We start from the raw sequence: 20,180 nt of genomic DNA on the forward strand, positions 1-20,180 counted from the left end.
TAATTGACTCTTCACAGATCATTAATAAGTCTCTGTTCTCCAATTTATAAGAGTTACTTGTCTCTGGAATATACTACCAGGCTGAAGTCATTATTTATAGAAGGGCTGGCCACCCAGAGACACCTGGAATTAGGCCTTTTTTCCATAAAGCAAATGATCAGATACCTTTCAGGTGCAGGTAGAGGAACATACCAACCTACAAGCTTACTTGGCTCAAACCTGGAGAGTTCTTTCTTTCTTTCTTTTTCTTAACCCAATAGCAGAATTGCATCTCTCGTAAGGAACAGAGGTGTTATTTTTTATTTTGTTTTGTATTTTACCTTCACATTGACAATATAGCTATGCTAGTATTTCTTGATTTAATTTCTTTATACCTGTAGGCAATCAAATGGAAGACGTCCAAGTACAATCAGTGACATGGAACAAGAAGACTCTTCTACACCTACTTTGACTTACATTTCTTCCTCCTTATCAGACATCGAAGTTGAGGACCAGAGCTGTCCCTGAATTCTGACATTCGCTCAGTCACCTTATCCATGTTATTTACCAGTTTTACAACACTTGTTGTGCTAGACACTTGTGATATTGTGTTGTCTAACAATGATCCTTCCTCCCGAGATAGTCATGATCTAGTGAGAAAAATCATCCAGAGCAAGAATATATATCACAGCCATGGGATGTGCAGACTGTGGGAGCTGGGAAAGCTGAGGGGGAAAAAAAAATCAAAGGCCTCAGAGTGGAGGTGGTATCTGAGCGAGGTCTTGAAAATGGAGAGGGAAATCTACATATTAGAGAAAAAGGGAGGGGCTTTCTGATCAAAGTGAATTTTACTTGCAAAGGTGTATGAGCCAATCATTGGGCTAGGTCAGCATACTTGGGCTTCAGGGGAGAAGCCCATATGGCTAGAGTATAGAGTATGTACAGAGTACAGAAGATGCACAAAAACGAGATTCAAATTTAGCTGGAGACCAGTATGTTGAAGTGTGCAGCTTCATTCTGAGAGAAGAGAGTGGTAAGCCTTCCCAGTAGAAAGTGAAGCAGAGAATTACATGATCAGATTTGTACGTTTGGAGAGAGTAGTGTGGAATGAGATGAAGGGTGATCGAGCTGGAGAACAATGAAGGGGTGGTGATATAGGAGGCATAAAATCCTGTGAGCTCAGGCAGAGGACAATGAGGCTGAGTGAAAGATACCAGCAGGCAGAAATGACAGGACCAGATGAGTCACTGTAAATGCAGGGTAAGAGAGAGGTAAGGCAGGGCTGAGGGAAGACTTTTCGTTTCCGTGGCATGTTTAACTGACAGAACACAAAAGTGAAAGTACTAGAAGAACATTAATTTGCTTTTAATTTTATACAAGGAAAAATGAGGCAACCCTCAGCCTTGTAAGTGCAAAGGCCTTTGCACTCCTAAGTTCTGGGCCTCTGCAGCCCTGTCCTTCCCTGGAACAGGCCTCAGGGACTCCACCCACTCACAGCTCTCCAAAGCTGGCAACTGCAACTCTGTCCCTGGAGGATCCTTTCCCGGGAGCTTCCCGGCTTCCTCCTTCCTTCCAGTCCCAGAAGACAAGTGCACATGACACTTTTAAAAAAAATTACTATTAATCACTACAGGGAAACAGAGAAAAGCAAGGATTACAAACACAGGGGAATTAGCATGCTTAAGAATCTCAGAGATTTCTTTATTCTTCTCTTACTGAAAGTGTAACAGTGATCCGGTGCTTGCTTTTCCTCATTTTTTAAAAAATAGTTATTTCTAAGGACATAGTTCAGCCATCTCTACAAACTATTCTGGGCCCATACTTCAAGATGAAGGCTGGCTGACTTCTTTCTCAGAAAAGCCCCTGATCTTTAGACATCTGGCCTGAATTCCTTCAGGTCTGCACATTCGTTTGAAAGCATTTATTGAATACTTACTTTCCTTCAAGCTCAGTGCTAGGCCCTGGGAATATGATGACATGAGTGACATCATCCATTTCCCTAAGCCTCATCCAAGAGTGCTGGGGGATCTTGAATGCATATAGGTTTACTAGGCAGCGTCCTTTTCCCAAGTGAGTAGGGGATTCAGGTAACTTCCACGGTGGCAGGGATTGTAAAAACTGCACGTTTTATTTACTGCTGCATCTCCATCACCACGAATAGCACTTGGCACATAGCTGATGCACAGTACGTACGCTTTGAATCGTGAAATGCCCTCTACCCAAAACAGAAAGGTCTTCAGAATATTTCCTTTTATGATTGACATATTCAAAATAGCCCAATAAGAATAATATTTTTCATATTCATAAAACTCTTATGAAAAAAGAAATTCATTTGTTGGCATTGATTTTACTTCATTCTCAACTTCACTTGTTTTCTGTGAAGTGTATTAAAAATATCAGGCTGTGTTTTGTGTCAGGATTTATTTAACCTGCCTGCCATAAACCCTGTACACGAGGAGAGTAGGGAAATGGAGAAAGTGATCCATATGAGGACTTGAAGACATCACCAGTCTCCTTATACCAAGGTTCAATCTGGTTTTGATCCATATTTGTGACAGGTTGTATTTTCCAGTAAGAACTCCCAACACACAGGCTCCTCTCTCAGTGTGATTTTTGACCCTGCTGTTTTTGAGAGGTGCTATCTCACCTTGAATCCGGGTGAACTTGTGGCCGTCGAAAAAAGTATGTACCTTGACTTCTGCAGCTAAACCATGAAGGCTTGCTTGGGAGGTTTTCCAGGTTTGCTTGGGAGACCTAAAACCCTGTATTGGCCATCTGCCTGCCTGTAGGCCGCCATGCTGTGAGGAGGTCCAAACAGCCCCTGGGAGAAACCAGAGGGGAGTCTGGACATGAAACTGTTGGAAAAAAGAGAGGTGTCCGTCCACGTGTCCCCACCTTCTTCAGCTTCCTGTTGTCTGGCACTGGGCTCTGACCTCAGGAGTGATTAGAGCTAGGGCTGCAGGCTAAGCCCATGCCTCCCAGGCCCCTGACCCATGATATCTTTAAGATGTAATACAATAATAGTTGTTTCAATTCACCGTATCTTTTTAGTGAAAGGTTACATAGCAATAGATAATTTGAAATGATAGTAAATACTGAGGTATTTCCACTCAATACTGACTATGGGTGGCGTTTGGTTTCCCAGGGATTGTTCCTTTTTTTTTTTTTTAATATATGACGGCAGAATGCATTATAATTCTTATTTCATAGCACTTGAATATATTCTTCTTTCCTTCCTTCCTTCCTTCCCCCTTTCTTCTTTCCTTCTTCCCTCTTCCCATCCTAACCTCTTCTTTTTTTCTCTCACCCCCCCAAGTTTCTCTTTCTTTTCTCTCTCTCTTCCTTATAATTCTCTTTTTTTAAGAGAAACCTCTTTTTTCTTCACCTGGTCATGGTAGAGTGGTACATCAAGGTAACAAGGTTGAACAAGAAATCTAAATCTTTCCCAGGACTTCAACTTTTGGGCAGAGTGAGATAATTATAAAAGAAGAGCTGATTCATCCCATCTATCATGATGAGATTATTAGTCAGTGTGCTGTAGGTTCCTGAAGGTGTTCTGGCTCTTAGCCTAGTTAAGCCTAATTTCATGAATTTTCCTTTAATTCTACACAAATTCTCTTCCTGTGTCGAGTTATCCATCATAAGTGTTACATAGGCTCTGAGATCATCCAAGTCAGATTTTTAAGTTTTTACATCCATATTGATCATTCCACAAACATAATAGTAACAAACTAATGCTGAATCTTCCTTTTCTGCTGGAGAACGATCATTTTGACCCCAGAATCCTTTGTGACATTTGATGCCCCCTCTTCAAATTGATGTTTAGGGCTTTCTGGAGACCAAACTTCCTTTTACTCTTCTTTTTTTCTTTTTTATATGTCAAACATACTCATGTTTATAAACGAATATTTATTTTTCTTTATATTTAGAAAACAATGACTAACCTAATGGAAAAGAAAAGGAAAAGACAGACTACACTCTTTCCATATTACTAAGAACACAAGGTTGCAAATAAAAAGATTTATAAAATTTTAACTAATTTAGTTAAGAAAGAAATGTATTGTCTCATATAACCAAATTATACCAGTGTAAGAATGCTGTTCTCAGGGATGCTGGATCCAGACTTTGAACTTGTCAAGTCTATTTTTTTCCCATTTTCATCTCTGCTTATCTATGTGGGGAAATTTTACTTCCTCCTTTATCAAAGGAGCTTCCTCAGACAGCCTGGGGGTGGAAAGATTTAACCACAGGCAAGTTTAGGCTGAATCTAGCATTAGTGCTGGTAGGTGACCTAGGAAAGAAATACCTCACCCGGCTGACTCTCTGTCTTTATTTGGAAGCTGTAATCTTCAAAGGTCCTGCCTGCGAATTCCTTCCTGAGTGTGAAACAACTTGACCAGCCCCTGTAAACTACTTGGCACAAGGCAGTCAGTTCTGTCCCCCTCAGCCACTCCCTGACGCACAGCCAGACAAGTGTTTGACTCAGACATTGGCACATAAACTCCAAACCCATTTCTACCACCATGAAAAGTCAGCCCCATGATAACCCTCAGTATGTCACTAGATATAAAGTTTCCCCTCAGCTTGGCTGCTGAATTCACGTGATTCAGAAGTCTCTGAAATTATTAGTAACATAGGATCCTCAGTCATTGGACACAGGCTAACACTGGAAATCAATTAAAAAGCCTCTCATTTTCTAAAGAATTAGGAAACAATATACATCTATTAGATACCAACTACATGCCAGGCACATGTTAATTGTCCATCCTTGAGTATATACTCCATACCCTGTCCCTACAACAGTGTAATCAACTGCCCTGATCTGTACTCTAGGTGGTAATGACACCTCATTGCTGGGTAAGGACCTAAGTAGTCTGTTATATTTGAGGCCAAAACCAGGATTTGATGAGATTTATTCTTCATCAAGATTTGTAACCCATTAAGAGACAGACACAAGAAGATGAGAATCAATTGTTAGCTTCCTTATTGACTTTAAAACAGTAGGTTGGAGGACTTGGCTTTGATTTGCAAATAAACAGGGTCCTGCAATTCTCTTTCTCTTGCTCATTCTTCTTAGCTCCTGCTGGCCTAAGGTGAAAGAATACCTCACCCACCCTGTCTGAGGCCAACCAAAGTACAGGTAGTATTTGGGAGGCAAAAAGAAAAAAAAAAAAGTAGAGTAGCTTCATAGAGTTACAGCCATTTAATGGCTTATCTTACTCTGCTAGAACTATGGAGAGATGACTATTGCTATTCTATTCCATGGGAAAAAGGTTGATGTAGAGCAGAAATTAGAAGCAGGGGTTATTATTTGTGTGGCGTGAACTCCACTTACAAATACAAAGAGATCAGGGTAAGTAGGTCTTTCTACACAGCATGCTCCTGGCTGCCGCAGGTATGATGGAGACAGATTGGAGCATTGTCTGTGCTCATATTCAGAAGAATCTGTGTTTCCTCCAGGTCAAATTCAGTAATCCTGAAGTTTCCTGTGCTGATAATCCAGGAATGTCATTATATGTCACTTTCGATTCTACCTCAGGTACCGCCAAAGTCCCCACCTGGAAGGTCATTCTTAACTTGCTCTCTGCCTCTAGATCCAAACATATCCCCATGCCCTCCCAAACCTTGTCACATTGCCCATGGACAGTGGCACTCCATCACCAACAGAATGTCCTACCTCTATTCTCAAAGCCTTCTCTGCATGGTCCCTGCCTTTCCTTCCTCTAACTGCAGTGAAAGTCCCCGGACTCAGCTTCTCAGCATCTCTCTCAGCCTTAGGCTGGGTTTCTTCCAAGTCTACACACATTATAACTCTGAGATGCTGTTTTATCCCTCCTAACTCCTCATTGATTATTTATACCCGTCTTCCTTCAGAGAACTTAATTTCTTATAAGTGTGTTTTATCAGACATTTTCATCTAGCTCTTCCCTGGTGTCAACAGCTATCATCATAGTCCTTTCTGCTCCTTCAGGGATGGCTGAGTATATCTTTGTTCACTGCCACTCTGGCCCTTGTTTTGAAATCCTCAACACCAAAAGAACAGATATAGCTAACATGCTGGCCTCTCACCTCTTCTAGGTCCTCGACTCCAAAAATACCTTCACATCACTTTAGCCTGTCATGTGATCACACTCTGAGGTTAACACCAACAACTGAACTCTAACACTCTCTCTCTCTCTCTCTCTCTCTCTCTCTCTCTCTCTCTCTGTGTGTGTGTGTATGTGTCTTCTTCCCTCTCTCTCTCCCTCCCTCCCTCCCTCTCTCTCTCTCCCTCCCTCCCTCTCTCTCTCTCCATTTGTCTGCCTCTCTCTGATCAGTATCTCCTTCCAGTTAATTTTCTCTGAACTCCAGCTGCAGCAATTCTCTAGTAACACAGAGTTCTCCAGTCCATTAACCCTATGTTATTTATCCTGACCATAACCCTATTTCCATTCTCACCTTTGTCCTAACTTACCCTCATCTCCATAGTGTGGCATCAAAATTATTTTTAAGAAACTCAACTTCTTTGTTCATATTTATTGCTTCTTGTACATTTTTTTCTATGCAATGTAACAAATTTCTATAAGGTTAGGTAGCTTTAAAAGGCCTATGTATTATCTCAAAGTTTCTAAAGGTCTGAATTCTGTGCTTGGGGTATCAGTATAGACTAAAATCCAGTTGTCAGCCAGACTAAATTTTTCTCCGAAGGTTGGAGAGAGAAGGGACATTTCCAAGTACCCTCAGACTGTTGGTAGAGTTCTCTTTTTTTTTGTGGTCGTAGAGTTTATGGAGCTGGCTTGGTCACAGCTGTTGAAAGTAGGAGGGAAAGTTCTACATCAACTCTTCATCTTCTGGGAAAGTGTGATCTCTCTTTTGAAGGACTTAGCTGATTAGGCCAGACCACAAAGGATAATGTCTTTGATTTATATCAAATACAAATATTTAATTATAGTAATGAAAACTTCACGAATACACTTTTGCCCTTGCTGGGGAGTTCCCTTGTGGCCTCCTCTGCTTGTTAGCTACAAGCTCTTTGGACTGGTTCACTCTCCTCCTGACCCTGACCCTCTTGTTATATAGAACACTTGTTGCCCACCCTGCCTGATTTCTCCAAATTTGCCTAGTCATACCCATCCCAAGGTTCATAAAAGGGCCACCCAGTTGCTCTATGAAGGGGCATTCTCCCTCATTTGAAGGTGAAGGAGAGTGTTAATTTTAAAAATTATGTTTACATTGTTCCTCATTTTTTTTTTCTTTTTCAACCTATAATAGCCCTAGTTTCTCTAAATCAGTTGAGATACTTTGGGCTTCAAGTTACAGAATATTCCCATTCAAAATGTCTTTTACAAAGTAAATGAATTCGTTATCCAATACCTTACATCTGGAAGTCAAGTTCTACACTCTACAAGTTCAGGTTCAAACATGTGATGAGCTGAAGATGGGGTTAGTTCCATTTCTGTTCTTCCCTGATCATCCCTGGTTGACCTTCAGGCTTGTTCCCATCTTTAAAATGAAATGGTTGTCAGAGGATGCCTTACTTCACTCAGGCTATAAAGTAAAATACCCTACGTTAGGTAATTTGTAAAAAACATAAAACTTATTGCTCACCGTTCTGCAGGTTGGGAAGTCCAAGATCAAGACACCAGCAGATTTGGTGTCTGATGATGGCTCTTGTTTCTTGGTCAGGACATGGCTGAAGGGGTTGAAGGCTATCCCTATCCTCTTATAAAGGTGCTAATCCCATATGTGAGGGTGGTACTTTCATGACCCAACTACCTCTGAAAGGCCCCACCTCTTAAGACCACCACCATGGGGATTAGGTTTAGCCTGAATTCTAAAGGGACATAAGTCTTCAGAACACAGCAGGGACATTCTGTATTATATCCATCTTGACTTACATCTTCTGAAACAAGGTGATAAAACCTTCCTCTCAAGCATGATGTAGAGGTCCTTTTATTTGATAGAACTATTTCAAATCACAGCTGACTCCCTTGGTTGAACCTTAAATGATCGTAATATTTATTTGATAATTATGCTGGGATGACAGGTGTAAACCAGGACAGATCAAAGTAAACTTGGAATATGCTCTTTCTAATTATAGTCACTAAGTCAATGTCATAGGCTGACTTTAATCTCACCGATAGTGAATACACTTTATAATGCTTTAGTGAAACACTCTTCTGGTTTTCCACTTTGCTGTTTTCTCCTTTAAAGTCTTTGTCCATAGCTTTAATATTAGCTTTGTTAAGATTTTGCTGTGAGCCTTTCTCACATAGCATCTTCTCTCTCCAGATAATCCAATCTACTCTAATTACATCATTTATCATCTATGTGCTAATGATACCAAGTCTTTATCTCTAGTCTGCATTATATCCATGAACTCCAAATGCATACTACTATATGCAAACACATGTTGGACATGAAGAGATGGTGACTCCATAAACACACATGTAACATTTATGTATTCAAAGTGTACCTGGTACTATTATGAAATGCTTACATGAGTTGTTTAATTTTCATAATAACTTTATTGGCTTAGGAGGGCTATTATTATATTAATCAGAGTTCTACAGAAAAGAGAGCTCACACCACACACATACACACACACACACACACACACACACACACACACACACTCACATTTATTGAGAAGTTGACTCACAAGATTGTGAAAATCTGAAGGATGAGCCAGCCTTTTACAAATTAAAAAATATCAGATGATGCAGTTTTAGTGCAAAATCTCTCACTGGGGTCAAGACACAAAAAAAGAACCAATGTTTCTGGTCAAATCTCCTGCAGAATTCCCTCATGTGTGGTCGAGATCAGTCTTTGATTCTTTTTGACCTTATCCTGGTAGGATAAGCCCACCACATTATGTATACTTTCCTCATAGTCCACCAATTTAAGTGTTAATCTTGTACAAAAATACCATTACAGAATTAGCCATAAAAAATGTTGAATAGATACCTGGGCACTCTGGCCCAGCCAAATTGACACATAAAATTAACTATCACAATTATTTAGCCACTTTTAAATATGAAGAAACCAAGGCATAAAGAGATAATTCACCCAGGTTCATAGAGCTAATAAGTAGTGGAGCTGCAATTCAAAGCCAGATGCTTTGGCTTCAGAGACCATTCTTTTAACAACTTCCATCTCTAAAATTGAACTCATTATAATGCTGGGTCTCTTGCTGTGTCCAGTAGCTCAGGGAAAGGAAAGATTCTACTTGGCTGCCCAGGTGGTCTACCTGGACGTCATCTTTAACTTCTCTGTTTTATCAAATCAATTCCATCCAATCTAATCAGTTTCTACTGTTTCTACCACTTACTCCTACCCCAAATTTTCAAAGCTAGAACCTTAATTTGAAGCACTGTCTTTTCTCACTTCTCTGTCTCCCATATGTAGACAAATAATTGATAATCTCCTTCCTCAGCTTCAGTTCCTTGCATATACTAGCTGACCTGGGACATACCTCATGTCCCTGCTCCTATGCATTCATGTGTGCACATGTTCAGAGCCCCACACTATCTACCTGAGTACTCCTGGTCGACTAGGTCTTAGATAAGAAGTCGTTTTTTCTCTAGCATAATTAACTGACCTAACAAGAGCTGGTGAATGGGTCTCTTCAAGGGCTTTCCCAGCCTCTTGTCTCCATGCATGTTACCTGCCTGTGGTCTAGTTACCTAGTGCTGTGATCTGCATATATCCTTCAGTTCATGTGTTGGAAACTTCATCTCTATGAAACAGTGTTGGGAAATGAGACTTAATGGGAGGTGTTTGGGTCATGAAGTTCCATCAGTCCTCCAGTGGGTTACAATTTCTATAAAAACAAAGGCTTTCCCTTATGCCTTTTTGTGAGGGCACAGCTAGAAAGCCCTCACCAGATCCTAGTGCCTTCATCTTGGACTTTCCAACCTCCAGAACTGTGAGATTTCTATTCTTTGTAAAGCATCCAGTCCCAGATATACTGTCCTCATGCCCTAAAATGAACTTAGACACCTACTTAACTCTAGGTCTATTCCACTTCATAATATAGTCCATGAAATCCTCTACATTTTATACATCACCTATACATAGTAGATACTCAATAAATACTTACTGGGTCAACTCGTCTCTTCATTTTTACTCCAATATTGCACCACATCTGTCTTGAATTTGTATAATTCAACTCAGGCATTCTGTATTGAAATCCAGGTCCATCTTGGCATATATCATCACAAAAAGAAAACACTTATTACTTATCAGTGTTTAACTATGGACTCTGTATGTGTATTTGTGCGGTCAATACTTTGCTACCACATGGAACTTAGGATTTACCAGATCAGTATGGAAAACATTGAGTCTCATCTAGATTGACGAGTAAAGAATATCCAGTAGGAACTCAATTAACATGGTCAGCCTTATCTGAGAACATCTTAGTGGGAGAATGACATGAGTCATGGAAATGGTAGTCTCCAGACAGAATTTATGGTTTCAAGTATTCTAACAGAGAAACAGAAGACCAGTGCCAATGGCTGGAGAGAAAAAATAGAAGAGACAGACAATGACAGAAGAGGTTCAAGTTTTGACTATATAAACAGACTTGGTTTTATCATAAAACAGAGATCTAAGCAGTAGTAAAGGAAGGATCCTAGGAGTTTGGGAAAGTTTATTTTAATTCTGCAAGCATATGGTTACCCGCCCTTCATGAGCAGCTACACGTATCGTGTCATGTGCTTAAGTCAGCACACTGGGGACACTGAGGAAGGATAACCATGGCTACAATTGAGTAGGAAATTGTGAGCCACGCCTCCATTGACAGAGGCTAGAGGGTACCCATAGTAATGGTAGAAATTTGATTTTCTTTGCTGATTTTTGCTCCAGAGTTTGTGTTGAACAGAACTGCAATACAAGGAATTTCCTACTAACTTTTCAATAGAGGTTGCCTATTACCAAAGCTAAGCTGATAAGAGGTTTGGAGGCATAGACCTCTTATTTTTTTTTAAGAGAGAGAAGAGAGAGAGAGAGAGAGAGAGAGAGAGAGAGAGAGAGAGAGAGAGAGAGAGAGAGAATTTTTTAATATTTACTTTTTAGTTTTCGGTGGACACACATCTTTGTTTGTATGTGGTGCTGAGGATCGAACCCAGGCCGCACGCATGCCAGGCGAGCTCGCTACAGCTTGAGCCACATCCCCAGCCCCAGAGACTCATTTTTTACTTCATTCTTTCTATTCTTCCTTAGGGCTCCCTCTTATCCTACCCTGTCCACACTGCAGCATAGTGGTTAAGAGTATGTACACTGTAGACAATGTCTGAAATCAAATCCCACCGTACCACGTCCTAACTAGGTGATCTTGGGCAAGATGCTCAAGCTCTCCATGTCTCAGTTTGTCATAAAAATTAAAGAGCTAAAATATATGAAGTATTAGAACGGTGCTTGAAATGTAATAAGCTCTGTATGGTGTTCACTTTAGCGACACTTTCACAGGCTTTGACCATACCTCTGCCACAGCTCTGATCACAAGGAAGACATTGTACTTTATTTCTGTATCTTTCCCATGAATTTAAGGCAGGTATGAAATTCTCTGTATTTTTGAATGCATAGCACAGTGCCAGGTACTGACTAAGGGTGAAATGCATGTTGGTGAATCAATTAATTCCCATGAGATATACAATGTCCCTTTTCTTGTGTCTTCCAATATGAAAAGCAAATCACAGTGCCATTTGTAAATAATTAAAGGAATACAAAAGTCATTCCCAAACTCATGGGTCTGTGCCACCAAGAGCAAATGACAGTGCTTCAAACTGCAATCCTCAAGTTGCTTCTGCTTTGTTTAAAAATTTCAATATATTACAGTAATTAAACTTCTTCATGACCCCATCGAAATCCTGTAACGCTTAATTAATGTTGGTAAAACCTTTTGTAATCCTCCGATGAGAGACGCCAGAAAAGTTAAAGAATCATTATTATTATCATTGATACCATCTTAAATGACTGCAAGCAGTTTGCTTCACCTGAATTTGCTGATTAAATCCTAGCTATGACCATGCAAAAATATAAGCAGAATTTGTTCTTACAACGTAGCCTGGTCTTTCCTATTTAGAAGATGGTAGACGAATAATATTAGTCAGATTTCCATCATTGTGAAAAAAATGCATAGGAAAATCAACTCAAAGGAGGAATGCTTTATTTTGGTTCATGGTTTCAGAAGTTTCAGTCTATATTCACGTGACCTAGTGGCTTTGGTCTTGTGGTGGCACAGTGTATTGTGGTGGCTGAAGCATGTGATGGAAGGAGCCAGGGAGCCTCATGGGGTCTGGGAAACAAAAAGATGAAAGGGACCAGGGTGCCATTTTTTTCCCTTCAAGGATGAGTCCTCAATGAGCCAGCCTCCTTACACTAGGCACAGGTCCTAGAGGTTTCACCCCTGCCCCATAGGCTGGTGTTGACATTTTAAACACACGAGGCTTTGGGGGACACTTCAGATCCAAACTATAACACATATATAAATATATGATTTTTTTGAAAGTAATCATTTTTTAGAGAGGTGACATTTTAACAAGATAATAAGGAAGGGGTAAAGGTAAAAGCATGAGAAGAAGCCACTGGCATTAGCAGTCCAACCTGGGACCTTTTGTTCATAAAATATCTTTCCATGCATTTTGGAATCGAGCAAAACTGAGCTGTAAAGCTGTCTCTATAACTTATCTTCTTTGTAACTTTGAGCAAATTACTTAGTACCTCTGTTTCTTCCACTGATCTTTAAACTTTGTGAGGAGCAAGGGCTGTGTATGTCAGGTACAACACTCTCACCCAGGGCTGAGCCTCAGGTCTAACACATAGCGTGTGTTAAATATATGGAAATTATAAACATGTGTAAGTAATTATACAACTCTTCATACCAAACAGTTAAAACACGATATCCTCAGCATTTAAAAGATTAATCACCTCCATCTTTTGAAGTGCCATCATTCCATCATCAAGACTGACTTATTCCCCAAGAGTTCTAGATAACTGGATTTTACTGTGTTGTTTCCATGACTAACAATTCTGCTTTTGAAGGGCACTCAATCATGAAGTCATATCAAAGGCTTTACTCAAGATGCTCTGTTTATCTATTGCTGCATAACAAACTACCTCAAAATCTAGTGGTGTAAACATCCATTTTATTACACTCACAATTCAAACAGAGTGGAACAGGAAGACTCATCTCTGCTCTGTGACGACTGGGACCTTAGCTCGGACGGCTGGAGTGGCTGAGTTAACTGGGACACATCAGTGGGGGCATATGTCAAGGACCTTAATTCTCTCAGCTACATTCTTTAATTTTGTCTCCTAAGTCTAGACTGCCCAAGATGGCTTGTAAAGTCTGATGCTTGGGTTTGGGACATATGACACAACTGAGACTGGCGTGCCTTCCCTCTCTTCCCCTGCATCTTCTTCACTTGACCAGCTTGAACTTCTCTATACAGAATGGTTTCTCAGGGTTACTTACAAGGCAGCTGACTTCTCCCAGATGAGCATTAAAGATGCCCAGGCAAAATTTGCGCATGTTCTTATGTTCTAGCCTCAGACATACAGAGCATTATTTCTATCACATTCTATGGATCATGAAAATTACTATGGGCATTCCAGATTCACAGGGAGAAAGTGAGACTCCATCTTTCAACGTTAGGAATAGCGAAGAATCTACATCTACCTTTTATCTTCACCATAAAAGGAATAAATAAAAGTCTGTCTCCATCTCCCAGGAATCCAAAAATTATGAAGGATTCTGCCTTGTAATCATACTTTCTTAAAGTGGGTATCTGCCTGATCCTCTTGAAAGGGTTGGAGAGATGGGCTATGGCCATTTATTAACTGTGTTACTTTAAACATATCTCTTTATCTCTCATCTTGTCTCCTCGTTTATCTCGGAGAAAAATACTGTCTCTTTTATCCATATCATTGAGTTGCTGAGAAATGAGATAATGAAAGGAAATGTGATGAAAATGTAGAGATCCCACACCGATGCCAGAAATCATTGTTAGTAAAATGTAGGAAGGAAACTCTGGTCACCAGGATTTCCAAATCTATTCAGAAAGAGTTTAATATCTTGAATTCCTGGATTCATTAAGAATGAAGCATATAGGAATCCAGGAACCAAGTCATACTCAAATTTTATAGCCTCAGAATTGAGACTTTAGTTGTACCTGGGTCTGATTGTGCAGGGGCCTTGGGTTTTCCAGCTACGCTGTATCTGTCTCATATGGGAAAAGGAATGAGGCAAAAATCTGCCATCCATGCCACTAGAAACTCCATTAAACCATTTTGCATCTTTTTATCAATTTTGAAAATTTTTTGATTGTGAAGATAAAACATTTGCTCATGGTGGGAGCAGAAGAAAGACCCCCAGGCTCTACTGCTTGCCAACATTCAGCCCAGCTGAATGGAAGGAAAACTTACCTGACTAAGCCACTTAGCAAAGACTGGGGAGCAGTTTTCTGCTGTGTTCCCTCAAGTCTATGAGACCTAAACTGGGGTGGGTGATATTGTGTCTGGTTTTCCAAAATGTGAGTTTTTCCTTCCTTTGGTGCTACTGAGTAACATCTACATTTTTAAAATAGCTGCATATTCTGAGGTTATTTCTAGAAAGATAGAGGTATCCTTGAATACTGTTAACATATCTTTGGGACCTAATAAACCAATATGGTACAGACACAGTGGCACCTGTCCAGGACATCGAAATTCCTAGGATTTAACTCTGATTTTCAATTTCTTTTGAATACATGGAGGTCACACTAGTGGAATCTCTGGGATTTTCACATTCCAAGATTCTGTGGTCCCCTTTTTAAAATACACAGACATTGTTGAGTCTGAAGCTATATAATTATCAACTAAGTATAATCTTAAACTCAAACAGTGAGATTGTCTCTGGCAAATTTCTACTGTGATAGAACAATAGAGGGTTTCCAAACAATAAGTCTTCCTAGAATCACTTATGATCTGAGACAAGTGAACAATGCTAATTCTAACAAACCCCCAGAGGATAGATTCCCCTAAATCCTCCTTAGTTCATATCATTCTCCATACATCAGAACTATTCTCAGATCTCTGAGCCACTACATCTCACCTCTACCTGCCTTTCAGGCTGGTTTTCCTTGTCTCTTGGCAGTATTTGCCACAGGGGATCAGACTCTCTTTCCTAAACATTTTCTTCCTTTGAGTTCTGAGACACACCCTTCTGGTTTTCATCCTACTTCTCTAGCAGATTCTTCACAGTGTTCCTCATGGTATTTCCTTCCATTGCCTGGTCTTTAAATGTTTGTATAATTCAACTTGTCTCTCTACATATGCTTCTTGAATTATCTCACTCATGCTAACTGTCAAAAATGTGACATCCAGTCAATAAATATTGAGTGTCTTTCATCTTCCAGGTACAATAATGGATGCTCCGAACCTGAGTGTACAGCCTGGGGCTTTATGCTAAGGTCCAGGCACCACATAGGACCACATGCAAACAGCATCCTCTTGCAGATGCGTGACACAGCGGAACCCCAGAGAACAGTGGTCACGGGCTGTGTGAATGTCCTCCCCAGAGTTGGGCAGCTTTCTGTCTTCCTTAATGTATGACTCAAAGTCAACCTACCCCGGATTAAACTCACCTTCCATTCCTAAAATGGCCATTGTTCCTCTTGTGTTTTCTAGCTCAGTGAGCGAGATTCAGATTTGGCAAGTTGTGGAATCCCTGTGAGTCATCAGTATCTTTAACTTAAAAAAAAAAAAAAGAACAGCAGCAACCATAAAGGAGTACAAAGAAGATGAAGTGCAATAATAAATGTACAACACTCACTCTGGTGTCTGGCATGTATTAAGTATCTCATATTTATCACATTAACATGCAAGCTAGAAATCAGGGCTGAAAAAAAATTGTTCGTCTCCTTCAGTAAATTCAAACAAAAATGACTCCTTATGTATTTTAAATTAATCAATTACATCCTTGCCTTACTATGATCTAGTTGAGGGTACCATCTTATTCTGCATCATCGTATTAAGTGGTGTCCCCACTTCTAGCCATCTCACCACACCCCCATCTACTATCTATCTTTAATACCACGTTCTTATTGAAACTTCAAGATATTTTTAAATATTCTGCTATTCTGTTAGCACTCTACATGGGTTTCTTAAGATATTTGGGGTAAAGTCTAAACTCCTAACTGGGGATGCATGGGACTTCATGAGGTGGCCCCTGCCTGCAATTCACCAAGCTCCCCCTAACACTTCAATCCACACAAACTCACCTGCTCCCAGTTCCCTTGGCATGGGCTGCTTTTGTCACTGGAAATGCCCCTCCTTCTGTCTTTAATTTGCTCTTGCATTATTATTATTATTATTATTATTATTGTTATTATTATTATTATTTAGAATTTAGCTTACAGGTTGTCTTTCCAAGGAAACTATTTCTAATCACTAGGATGGGATTACATGGCTGCCTCTCTCGCATCTGGCAACATGCCAGCTCCCGAGCGATGATAACTGAGTCTCACCCACCTTTGTGTTCCCAGTGCCAACCAAAGGGCCTAGACTTCTGGCATGCATTTATGGAAACAATAGATGAACATACAAATGAATGAAGACTTTACCGTTCAGCTTCCTGCTGTCCAGGCAAGATTGTAGCTATTGCCCCTGTGTACCGAGGACTTGTTCATCGTGCATTAGATTGCTGGGAGTGTGTATTGGGGGAAGAGGGGAGGCAGGTCCAGTCTGTGGCCCCTCCTGTCTACAGAACTATGGGACTTCCAGACAGAAATCTTTTGTGTAAGATTCTAAAAAGCTTCTTCAAGGTAGCAAAATCCTAAGGCAGTGCTTCTCCAACGAAGCTTCAAGAATTCCAAGCTTTTCAAAAAGTATTATATTTCAATCAAATGATAATATAAATAAATACAATACACTATAAAAATATACCAGCTTATAACTGAGAGATACAAGAATTTTCAGTGATGGTGTTAGTGTCTATGTGCTGCTATTTTAATTATTGAGGACTAATGGAAGGCCAAAGAAAGGAAGAGAATTGTTTAATACATGAATGTTGATTTGACACAAAACATAAGGGCGATTACACCAAGCCTCATTGAATAAAATAGAAGAGTTCATGTTAAAGTGAAAAGTGGAAAATGGTGGAGGAATTTAATACATGCCACTTTAAAAACACGGGAAAAAACTGTGCCAGAGCACATCAATGCCATATTCACATTAAAGGAATTTAGTTTCAGAAAAACAACACCATCCATCATGGTACATTAGTGCTGTTATTTTAGATATTTTTTCTCTTTTTATTTAATTTATAAACTTATTTTTGCTTCATATTACATAATAACTTTAAACATATAAATATTTAAGAAAGAGGATAATAAAAATAGCTTAGTATAATGCTAGAAACCTGAGAGAGTATCTTCTTTAAAATAATATGCACATTACTCAGGATGCAAAAAGATTATGTTAATGCAGAAAGGATCAGGGCATAACAAGCCTGACTCAGGAGTAAAAGCTTCCTTCTTGGAGTACAATGTTGGCTTCTCGGCTAAGTATACACATACACACATGCACACACACACACACATGCACACACATAACACACACGCACAAACATACATGCATATCCAAGCAATCATGCTAACAGACACATAACAGCCATGAATCCTCACAGAAGAGCACACAAGCAGCACATACGTAAGTACACACACAGTAACACACATGAAAGATAAGTATCACAAACACCCTATACTCAAAGGAGACAAGACACACATCTTCCATGAATTTATTTATTTATTTATTTATTTCTACACACATTTTGTCATTTATTTTTGAATAATTTTTTTTCTTGGGGATGTGAAATGGCTTCTCATTGTGAATTTGATCCTCATTTCAATGATGAGTACGTGTGCAGGACATGTTTTAATGTGTTTATTATCCATTTGGATATCCTCTTTGGAGAAATTTAGTCTTCAAGTTCTTTGTTCATTTTCTAGTTGCTCTTTCTCATTAATGTGTGCACACATAATACCACTTGTGTGGATCTTAATGTTTCATGACGTGAGCTTTCCTCAAGTCTAGTGAACTTTGGCTCTAATATAATATATAGGCCTAAAAAGCACAGAATTACTGGTGGTACTTCTCAAAATTATTCAATGATGAACTTTATCAAGACTGGAATCTTCTATACTCTTCTGATTTGCATTTTCTCAGGATGACAGCTCCTCCTTCCACTTCCACAAGATCCAAATGACAGATTCCTGAGAAAGCTGGGAAAGGATCCACCATTTGACCCAGCTATCGCCCTTCTCCATGAATTTAATTCTTCAACTTAGGAAGAGAGGGATAGGAACACTAACTATTAACTGAGAACACAGTTTCCCTAGAGTTTGTGCAGCAGTTTTAATAATAGTTTCCCATGGTCTCATGAAGACAGGTGCCAAGGCAAAGAGGTTTAAGAGTATCTAGACAAATTCCTTGTATGTTTGAGAAACTATTCATAAATTTCCTCCTATATGCCCATTTTGGTATGAGAAACATGTATGGGTCTCATCTTAATATTCTCAACCCATTAGAATATGTATGCAACTTGCCAAATCTTAGTCATCTCAGTTATATATTTCCTGTAAACACACCCATTGTCACACAATGTGCCACTACAGGTATCATCTTACACATTACAGATATACTCACATCATGGCAGTTACCAAAACCTGAATTTTTGTTAAATATGTATACTGCTTTCATTGACTTATCTTTTTGAAGATCTTAAAATGCTTATATATGGAAAATACGCAATTCAAAGTAGTTTCAATTCTTCATTCTTGAACATTAATTTCATTTTCTCTTCATCCTAATCCATCTTATAAAATAGTTAACAACCTAATAACTAACAGATGAATGTACTAGCTAACTCTGATATTTCAATTAATTTCCCTATGAACTTCTTTATAAAGTATATAGTCTCTCTGTAATAAAAACAAATATCCCCTGTTATTAGTGGAGAATTCTAAAATTTCTTTCTTCTTGTGTTTTTGTTTGTTTGTTTGTTTGTTTGTTTTGGTACCAGGGATTGAGCCCAGGACTACTTCACTACAAAGTCACATCCCCAGCCCTTTTTTTGTATTTTTTATTTAGAATCTGGGTCTCACTGAGTTGCTTAGGGCCTCCCTAAGTTGCTGAGGCTGGCTTTATCCTCCTACCTCAGCCTTCCAAGCAACTGGGATTTCAGGCCTGTGCTACCAGGCCTAGCTTACAATCTCTCTAATTGACTATGCGTGTGCTCACTAAATGAAATTTACTATAAAACACTATTTTATTTTATAATATATAATATATATAGTAAATGTTACATATATTATTCATTTTTTTGAATTAAAACTTTTACTCTGAATTTTAAATAGTATGAAAAAAATTTATTTTTCTTACTTTTGTCATTTAAGAATTCCATGCTATTTGAGAATTGGTCTTCATATTATTACAAAGAAAAATATTTTGCACTTTCATATATTTAAATACGGTTCACCAGATATTTTGGAAAGGCGGTTAGGATATTTAATGATTTCCAAGAAATCATTTTGTGATGTGATTTTTCTGCTTTTTATATACTTTAAGTGTTCAAAGGACAAAGGACCATGCTAATTCACTCATTCATTCAACAAAATATTTACTGTTCCAAGAGCTAGCCCTTTTTATAATGGTTTTATTGAGCTATGATTGGAAATATATATATTTATATATACATTTATTTATACTTATCATATATTTATGTAAATATATATATAAATGTTGACATACATTTATTCCTGTGAAACCAATACTGCAATAAGGCAAGGAGTGCACCTCCTGTCACTTACAAAAGCTACTTGTAAGGATAATTTCTCAATCTATCTCCAGATAGCCACTGATCCTTCATCTGTCAATAAAGAGTAGTTACCTTTCCTAATCTTAGAGCTGTATAAGAAAGAGATCACATATTGTATAAGTCTTTTTGTTTCTATTCTTTCAGAATAATTCCTTTGGGATTTGTCCATACTGTCAATAATTCCTTTGGGATTTGTCCATACTGTCATCCTAATCATTGTTGATTAGTAATCTGTCATATGGGTACACCACAATTTGTTTATTCACTTGCCTATGGGGCTAAATCCAGTTTGTAACTTCAGTGAATAAGATGCTATATGTATCTAAGTGCAAGTCTTTGCCTAAACTTTTGCTTTCAATATCTG

The sequence above is a fragment of the Spermophilus citellus genome, assembly GCF_964194105.1.
Source record: "Spermophilus citellus genome assembly, chromosome: 8".
Taxonomy (NCBI): domain Eukaryota; kingdom Metazoa; phylum Chordata; class Mammalia; order Rodentia; family Sciuridae; genus Spermophilus; species Spermophilus citellus.